Below are 9,104 nucleotides of genomic sequence, written 5' to 3' on the forward strand. Positions count from 1 at the left end.
AGGACAATCTCTCTCGTTGGAAGTCCTTACCTATATCACTTATGGGGAGAGTTACAACCATTAAAATGATGATACTACCAAAAGTTAACTATTTGTTCTCAATGATCCCCATAAAACCAACCTGCTACTTGGTTTAAGTCACTAGATTCATGCATCTCCAAATTTCTGTGGAAAAACAAACAGAAGACAGAAGACCAGAAGACCAAGGACAGTGGTGGATTAGATTTACCTAATTTTCAGCACTATTCCTTAGCCAATAGGTTACGGTATATATCAAAATGGTTTAAACCTAGCCCAATAGATGAACATGGATAAATATAGAACAAGCATTGTGTGATAATCTGGAAATCTCTGACCTGCCACTTATTAGTCAAAACGTAAAAAATCACAAATGTTTCAAAAGCATTAACATCAGCACCTCTCTGACAGCCTGGTGGGAATTTCTTAAAATAACAAAGTCTTCACTTGTCCCGTGTAAGCTTACACCCATCTGGAACAATCCTGACATCCTGCAAAACAAAAAAATGCTAAACTTTACTCTCTGGAAGATCAAAGGAATCAAACATCTGGAACATATAATCCAAAATGGACATTTTATTTCATTTGATGAGCTCATATCACAACATGAGATAGGCAGCAATAAATTCCTAGAATATCAACAACTTAAGTCTATAATAACAAAGAAATATATCCTCCACCAACCAGACTTACAACTCCCGATTAGGGTAGCAGAATTTCTAAGCATCTGCACCCCAAAACTACTATCAAAAATATATGAATTATTGTCTAAGATAGATGACACAATGTCTCTACCATCCCCAAAATGGGAGGCAGATTTATCCATCAGTTCTAGTCATAGCTTCTGGCCACAAATATGTTTGAACACCTTCAGAATGACTCAAAATCCTAATTTACAGCTCATACAATACAAAATTCTTCATAGAACACACTATACAGGACAAAGGATGTTCAGGATGGGTCTAACACACTCAAACATCTGCTCACATTGCACAGATAACACACCTGATGATTATGCACACGCTTTGTTTTTTTGTGCGCCTGTCCAGAAGTTCTGGCTTGAAGTCTGTGCGGACCTATCAACATGGCTAAAGTGTAGCATTCCTGCATGCCCCACACTGTGCATACTGGGTGACTTAGACAACATCAACGTGGAATTTAGCTTAGCACACATGATCCTCACAGTGTTATGTATAGCAAAGAAAACTATTCTCATGAACTGGAAAGCGAAGAACAATCTGTGTATTAACCAGTTTAGAAATTTTCTTTTAGATTATATTAGCATGGAAACAATGTCTGCCTCCTCAAAACATCAATTGGCTGAATTTAATTCTCTCTGGTCTCCTCTGATTAGCTTGATCACATAGTGTTGGTGGTGGGTTGCTGTCCCGTCGCTCTGGGCGGTTGGGTGTGTGCTGGGGGGGGCTGTGTGGCTTCGGGCGTCTGGTGGTCTCTCGGGTCGTGGGGACCGGGTTGGTCATTGCTGGGGGGGACTGTGTGTCGGGCTTGGAGGGCAGTTTTGGGGGCTTGCGGGTGGGGCTGTCTTGCGGTGTGGGGCGGGGTCCCTTAGGGGCCTTGGGGTGGTGGCTGCTGGCTCTGTACCGGGTGACCGGGCCGCTCTGGCGTGGGTGGTGGAGCTGGGCCTGGACCTGGTGGCTTGCCGCTGCCTTGCGCCCGGGGCGGGGCCCTGCCTGTGCCTGGGGGGTCTGGGTTGCCCTGGACATGCCACAATATGCGTGGGTTGGTGCAGGTCCTGGTGCCGGCCTTGTTGCTCTGGGAACTCCAAGGTGTCCGCAGGTGGTTATTTTCTTTAGGGTGTTGGGGCGTGCGGTGAGGGGGAGGGGGTCTGTGTGGGGGTGTGCTTTTCCCCTGTTGGGGGGGGCCTGGGGGGGCCTGGGTGATGGTGGGTCTCGCTGCTGCGACTGGTGTGACCGGGTGATTTGTTTGTTTGTTTGTTTGATTTTTGTTGTTGTTTGTTTGTTTTTGTAGAGGTCCTCCGGGGTGGGGTTGGGTTGAGTGGGGTGGGGCGGGATGGGTTCCTTCTGGGGGTACAGTAGCTCCCGGAATATGGTGACTGCAGGCCCCGAGCCTGGTGGACATCAGGCCCTCCTGCCCTGTGTTGGGTCCCAGGTAGCGGGGATGCCTATTGCAGCCAGTCTCTGGCTGCCCTCTCCGGGGTGGGAGGGACCAGGAGGATGAATTAATTATTCTGCTAGTTTATATATTGTAAACATAAACAATAAACATTTATAAAACTTCCCTTGGCAAAGCAAATCTGTTTGGCATAAATGTATTCAGACTACAATTCGGCTGACATAATGCACAATTCCAGATTTTGATATAAAATGAATTCCTTCACTCAAACCAAGTTAAAACTGCTTTTTCCTTCATATTTATCCATGTCTAAATAGCTTTAAACAAAAAAGAACGTTGTACTTTGCAGGATAGGAAAGAACAACACTAAACCTTTAGGAATCCGAGAATAAGCTTATTTTCACGAGTTCTACACAATTTCGGATTTTGATATAAAATGAATTCCTTCACTCAAACCAAGTTAAAACTGCTTTGTCCTTCATATTTATCCATGTCTAAATAGCTTTAAACAAAAACGAACGTAGTACGTTTCAGGATAGGAAACAACAACACTAAATTTTTTCAGGAATCCAAGAATAAGCTTCTTTTCACGAGTTCTACACAATTCCGGATTTTGATATAAAATGAATTCCTTCACTCAAACCAAGTTAAAACTGCTTTGTCCTTCATATTTTTGCATGTCTAAATAGGTTTTAGGCATAAAATTCTTCATATTACCCTGTATGTGAAAGAAGCATACTTGTGATGGAGCAATACACTCCTTTTGGGTAACCTAAACTGATGGTTGGGGAGGAAAGTTAGAAGAACAATCAACTATCAACCAAAGACAGATGACGTGATGAGCGGGCAATATAACTGTGTGTTTTTGCTTCAGTGGTCAGAGCAACTCTGTATTCTGTACTGTGTTGTTCTCTCTTTCAAGATATTATTATTAAAGCCTCTTATCTCCTCAGAAGAAAATAACTGACTCTGTGCGTTACTAAATTTCCACCACAATTTTGGCGTCACGAACAGGATCCCTCGACTGGTGTCTCTGGACCGGATCGCAGTGCATGGCCAGCCTGGACTGAAGTAGCTGTTCCAGCCTCATACCTCCAAGGCCTTTTCTGAGAGAGAGGACTGGCAGGTCCTTTTCTTGAATACCAGCGCTGGGATCATTTTTGAAATATGATAGTCTGAGACGATAGGACTGCTGTTTAGTTTTTATTTGAATAAAAGAGTGTTTCCCGGTTGTGTCATTAGTGAGACAGAGATTTCATGGGTAAGTGAAACTTTTGAAGCAGTCCGAAGAAGTGTGAAGTACTCCGAAGAAGTGTGAGTACAGATTAAGGTCCTCATTGGAGACGTCCCTTGAGTGAAGGAATATATTTCCCCATTCCAAGTCTGAGAATGGGAAACAGTAGGTCTCAGACTTTTGACCCTACCGGGGGACCTAAGCATGATGAAATGAAAAAGACATATGGTCCAGAGGTTTTCCACCTGAAGGTTCTTTTAGTATGTTAGAAATAAGAAAATTAGAAGAAAAGTTTTGCAAATATGAGAAAGAGATGAAGCAAAAAAAAGAAAATTGAGTTTAAATAAGAAGTAAGAAAGGTATAGAATTTTGGAAAAAATAAAGTGTATTAAGAGAAAGAAAGGAAAATGTTAAACAAATGCCATGACGGAATGATGATAATAATTTAGTATTAGCTGTGCCGGATCCAGACCTGGACTCCTGCCCTGCAACAACAACAGCCAGCCCTGCCACAAGCCTCTGGCTCTCGGGAAGAAGGGACTTCTTCCATCCTCCCTCGGGAAGAAATTCCATCATTCTCACAACATCAGTTACATAGGTCTGATGATGAGGAAAAGGAAGATGTTTGGTTCTCCAGCGTACCTGCCCAAGAACTTTTAACGCAAGTGACAAAAATCCTTTACCCACAATCTGGACTTCAGAGATCTAAACGTGAGAAAAAACAAAACCAGATTCAAACCATGCCTATGGTTAAAGTTGCAGTTCCCACTGGACCATTACTGGTTTATCGACCCTGGACTGAGACTGACATCATGGAAGCATAACAATGCTTACCAGATCCAGAGATTTCTGGACCCCATTTTGCTGACGAGTTGCGAGATTTCTGCGCCCAATCTGCCCGACTGGGGTTGAATTGCGTCGCATATTGGCAAAAAAGTTCAAACCGACCGACCTCTGCAAAATAGAGGCCAGTATGCTACAACTGGATTTGCGACCTACCAACAGTGAACGAGGACATAATGATAACGCTCAATATGAAGCAGCCATCCAAAGACTGTGTCAAGCCATCACCACTATATTTCCAACCAAAATCAATATGTCCCACATTTACACCTGCAAACAGAAACCCGGTGAAGGGACTGATGATTTTGTACACCGCATCCTTGAGGAAGTCAGCAAGCACAGCGGTCATCAGAGACCAAGGGATTTGGGTAATGAATCAGGACCATGGGAGAGTATTGCATGCAATGCAATAATTAAAGGCCTCATGCCAGATGTCGCCACTGAAGTAAAGAACATTGGGATGGTGTGAGGGTCCTCGTTTGGCTGACGTTCGCGATATGTTTGCCATGCTCATAACCAAGTTGAGACGCGTAAGACAACCAAAAGGGACAAGTGTGAAAAGGAGCTGCATTTGGCAGCCATGACCATGTATTACGCAGTTGGTGTAAAAAGAGGACGAGGCCGAAGTTGAAGACGTGGACGTGTGGGAGAGGAGGTCGAAATGGGCCACGCCAGAGCTATGATCCGAATATTTGTTTTTACTGTGGCCAGACTGGACACTGGAAGAAGGACTGTCCACAGCTGAAGAGTGATGAAACGCTTGCTGACTGTGATTCACGTAGTAAAGTTTTGCATGCTATTTCCGTCCTAGAGCAAAGATATTTCTTTCAGAATATAGGAACTTATGTTCATCAGTAGTGACGCCAGGGGAGTTTGATTGTCCTCCAAAGTTAAGTGGAAACCACGTTTACTGTATGTCTGCCTCAGGCCAGGTTGTGAAGGAGAAAATGACAATGCCCATTGCGTGTTGTCACTCCCGATGAGCTCTCCTTCAAACACTCATTTTTGTTATCAGAGTTGTGTCCCATTAACCTGATGGGCTGTGATCTCATGTGTAAATTAGGCATTATTTTAACTTCTACACCAGAGGGTGTTAAGGTTATGTTACAGCCTGACAAAGTTTTCACAGCAGTGCAGTTTGATTCATCGGCACTTACATATGCTTATGAGTGGAAACTTCCCAGCTCTCCTTTTTCACAACAACTAGTGGAAGAAGCAAAAGCGTTAGTTTCACCCCTTTCTGATTTCATGCAACCTACTGATTTGCACTGCACATCACACATTTCTTCGGGGCCTGACAATGACTATGAGAAGAAGTGAAAAAATATGTGCGCCTACTTTATTGGCTGTGTCGCTCAGCCAATAAAGTAGGCTGAGCGACACAGCGTCTCAAGATACTCACCTCCCCGAAGGTCAACAGCCGAAGAGGACGGCATCTGAGCCTCTGATTCCCCAGTGGTATCAGAGAAGAGGGGAAGGGTTAGGTCCCTTTCAGACAGTTCTTCAGTGGAAGAACCTAGAGTCTTCCCCTCCGACTCACGAAATGAGGTCTCCTTTTTAACTTCAGCTCTGCAATCAACCCCCAGGGACTCAAAGTTAAATGCAACATTGCGTCAGAGGCCAACACCGAGAGTCCGAAAAGGAAATATAGATCACCCTACTCACTTTTCACCTAAAGAAATGAAGGAAGAGCTAGTTTCCCAAGAAATAACCTGTGTGTAATTTGTTTTGATAACTTAGAAAAACGAAAATGACATACCTACTTTCCTTTATGCTTTTAATGGTTCTCACCTTCTCAACACTAAATGTGAGAAGTGTGAAATCAAAGACAAGAGCCCAGAGTATTTTATCCTTCTTAGACTCCATTAAATCAGATGTGTTTTTAATACAAGAATGTGGACTACCTTTTTTATAAAACCATAGACAATGGGAGGAAATGTGGCCCCATTTATCGATATGGAGTGGCTCAAATCAAAATAAAAATGATGGTGTGGCCATTCTAATTAAAAATCCGCATGTTCTGGTGAAAGGTAGCACAGTGGTGAGAGACGGACGGGCACTTTTAGCACACTTGAATTTTATGGGGCAAGACTTTAACCTCTTAAATATTTATGGTTTCAATGGAAAAAATGAAAGGTATGACCTTTTAGAAGATATACAGCTTTACATGCTAGGGCAAGTACCTTTAGTTGTAGGAGGGGATTTTAACTGTATCTTGAGCAGGAAAGATAGAAAAAGAGCAGGGGTAGATTTTAAAGTGGATAAGACTTCGATTTTACTTCAGGGCATATGCAGGGATTTTAAGCTTACTGACTGTTTTAAAACCATGCATCCCAGAGAGGAGGGCTTCACCTGGTTTAGTCATGATGGCACCAGAGCCTCTCGCATTGATTATTTCTTTACTAGAGATTGCCCACCCACTGATGTTAGATTAACCCCTGTTTTCTTTTCAGACCACCTTATGCTCTCCTGCACCCTTTCACCCCCTTCTGGTGTGACGGTAGGAAGTGGTCTGTGGAAACTCAACTGTTCCCTGTTGGAGGATGAAATCATAGTCAGTCAGTACAGGGAATGTTATAAAGAGTGGCAGACCCTTCAAGACCTCTACGAAACACATGCACAATGGTGGGAAATGGTGAAGGAAACGACCCAGACTTTTTTTAAACAGCAAGGTAAACGTAAAAAAAGGAAAGAGAATAGATGTATGATGGGACTACATAAACGCTTACAGCGCTACTTTAAACTAAATCAGTGTGGCATAGACTTTAAAGAAGAAATCAAAGATGTCAAAAAGGAAATGTCAGTTTTAGCAGAAATAAAGAGTAAAGGAATTTTTGTAAGAAGCAGGGAGCAGGAAATTGAGGAAGGTGAAAAAGAAAGAAAGTTATAAATAAAAAGGAGTGTAATCAAAATCTAAAAAGAGAAGATGGGTTTTTAACAAAATCCACACAAGAGATGATTGAAACTGTACATACCTTTTATAGTAACATGTACAAAGAGAAACCAGTGCACTTGGAAACATCGGCAGAAATCTTAAAATTCGTTGACAAAACCGTAAAAGAGAATGCACACTTGACACAGAATTTTACTGCTTTAGAGTTAAAAAAATGCCTAACAGGTTTTAAGAGAAGTCGAGCTCCGGGTTTAGACGGGCTTCCTGCAGAATTCTATCTGACCTATTGGGACCTTTTATCATCAGACATTTTAGATGTTTTTAAAGATTTTGAAAAACTCGACCGACTGCCTGACAGTTTTAGAGTGGGAATAGTGACTCTACTTTATAAAAAAAATTATAAGACTGACCTAAAGAATTGGAGGCCAATCACACTTTTAAACTTTGACTGTAAACTTTTTAGCAAGGTTTTAGCGACACGGATGTCCTCTGTTTTAGAGGAGGTAATTCACCCAGACCAAGCTTGTGCCATCTCAGGGAGACAACTCACCGACAGCCTCGTACTGATTCGAGACATCATTGATTACGCTAGAGACAGAAACACCCGGCTTGTCATCTTAAATTTAGACTTTGAAAAAGCATTTGATCGGGTCTCGCATCAATATCTCTTACAGGTGTTGCAGCCATCGAAAAGGGCCCGATTGTTCCTACTTGGTGAGCTTTGCTTGGTTGAGACGCTTGCCCCCCCCCCCTGCTCCTCGGCTGACCAAGTAGAAACAATCTATTCGATGGCTGCCTTGTCTTTTACTCTGTGAAAAAGACAAGGCAGCCACAAACACCACGGGAACACCGTATTGAGGCTTTGTTCTGACCACTCATTCGGTGTCGCGTTTCTTTCAAGCAATTCTCCCGGTTAGCCCGCACTCGGCTCGCTCCCAGAGCCGTGTTAAAGTCCACTTCGCATTCACTCTCTTTTCTCAGCAGATTAAAAGAAAGTTTCATCTTGGGCTCCCTGAAACTTCCATCCTGCACCGCTGTTTGCTTTTTCACAAGAGCAGAGGAGAGCGCACCGTTCCCAGCGGCACTGCAGTACCGGGTCGAGGCTTGGAGTGAACGGAGCAAGCTTCTTTTTCAACTCCTATTCTTAAAAATCCATTTAATATGTTGTCCTCGTATAGAGGACATATTAAACTGATAAGAACAGATACTACACTTGATATTAGCCAAAAGGCCGAGAAGCGATAACTGTCCACTGTTTCAGGTCCGAGGGCCCTTGCTGGCACAATGCGCACTTGTAGCAGTGTTCTTTTTATGGCCATAGGTGGCCAGAGTGTCACGTTGCACCTCCGCCCACCCGCTGCACTGAGCACTCTTCAGCCCTTTTAAATGGTATAACTTTGCACTCCCGCATGCTCCAGCAAGCACCATTCAAGCAACAACTTTGCACTCCAGCTTCGAACATCGGCACAGTCGCAACAAGTAAGGCGACTCTACTCAGAGAAGTCACTCTGCAAAGTAGCAAGATTTCTTTTGCACAGACAGAAAGGGCTTCACCCGCAAAGGTAAAGCCTGCCAATAATAGAAACAACTCATTAGTGCTGCTCTCCACGGAAGTCTTTAGTAAAAGGCGAAAGACTTGTATGTTATGAAGAGAAACCAGAGTACGATTATCCGTCACTGCGGGAGCAGGGCATCAGGCTAGTTGCCATAGCCACCTTCCCCATGGTGAGCTTTGCTTGGTTGAGACGCTTGCTCCCCCCCTTGCTCCTCGGCTGACCAAGTAGGAACAATCGGGCCCTATTCGATGGTTGCCTTGTCTTTTACTCTGTGCAAAAGACAAGGCAGCAACAAAAACACCACGAGAATCCCGTATTGAGGCTTTGTTCTGACCGCTCATTCGGTGTCGCGTTTCTTTCAAGCAATTCTCCCGGTTAGCCCGCACTCGGCTCGCTCCCAGAGCCGTGTTAAAGTCTACTTCGCATTCACTCTCTTTTCTCAGCAGACTCTTGGGATTTTATCAAT

The 9,104-nt window shown here is 43.6% G+C and overlaps 2 non-coding genes across 2 annotated transcripts; both read right to left on the minus strand.

Moving 5' to 3' along the window:
- Positions 1-8,141: 8,141 nt before the first annotated feature.
- On the minus strand, positions 8,142-8,325 carry LOC140276171 (U2 spliceosomal RNA). Its single transcript, XR_011908850.1, has one exon. It is a non-coding gene; the product is annotated as a U2 spliceosomal RNA (small nuclear RNA).
- Positions 8,326-8,633: 308 nt separating this feature from the next.
- LOC140276339 (U5 spliceosomal RNA) lies at positions 8,634-8,747 on the minus strand. Its single transcript, XR_011908941.1, has one exon. It is a non-coding gene; the product is annotated as a U5 spliceosomal RNA (small nuclear RNA).
- Between the last annotated feature and the right edge of the window lie 357 nt (positions 8,748-9,104).

Source organism: Leuresthes tenuis, unplaced genomic scaffold, assembly GCF_036924035.1.
Source record: "Leuresthes tenuis unplaced genomic scaffold, fLeuTen1.0.hap1 SCAF_18, whole genome shotgun sequence".
NCBI lineage: Eukaryota > Metazoa > Chordata > Actinopteri > Atheriniformes > Atherinopsidae > Leuresthes > Leuresthes tenuis.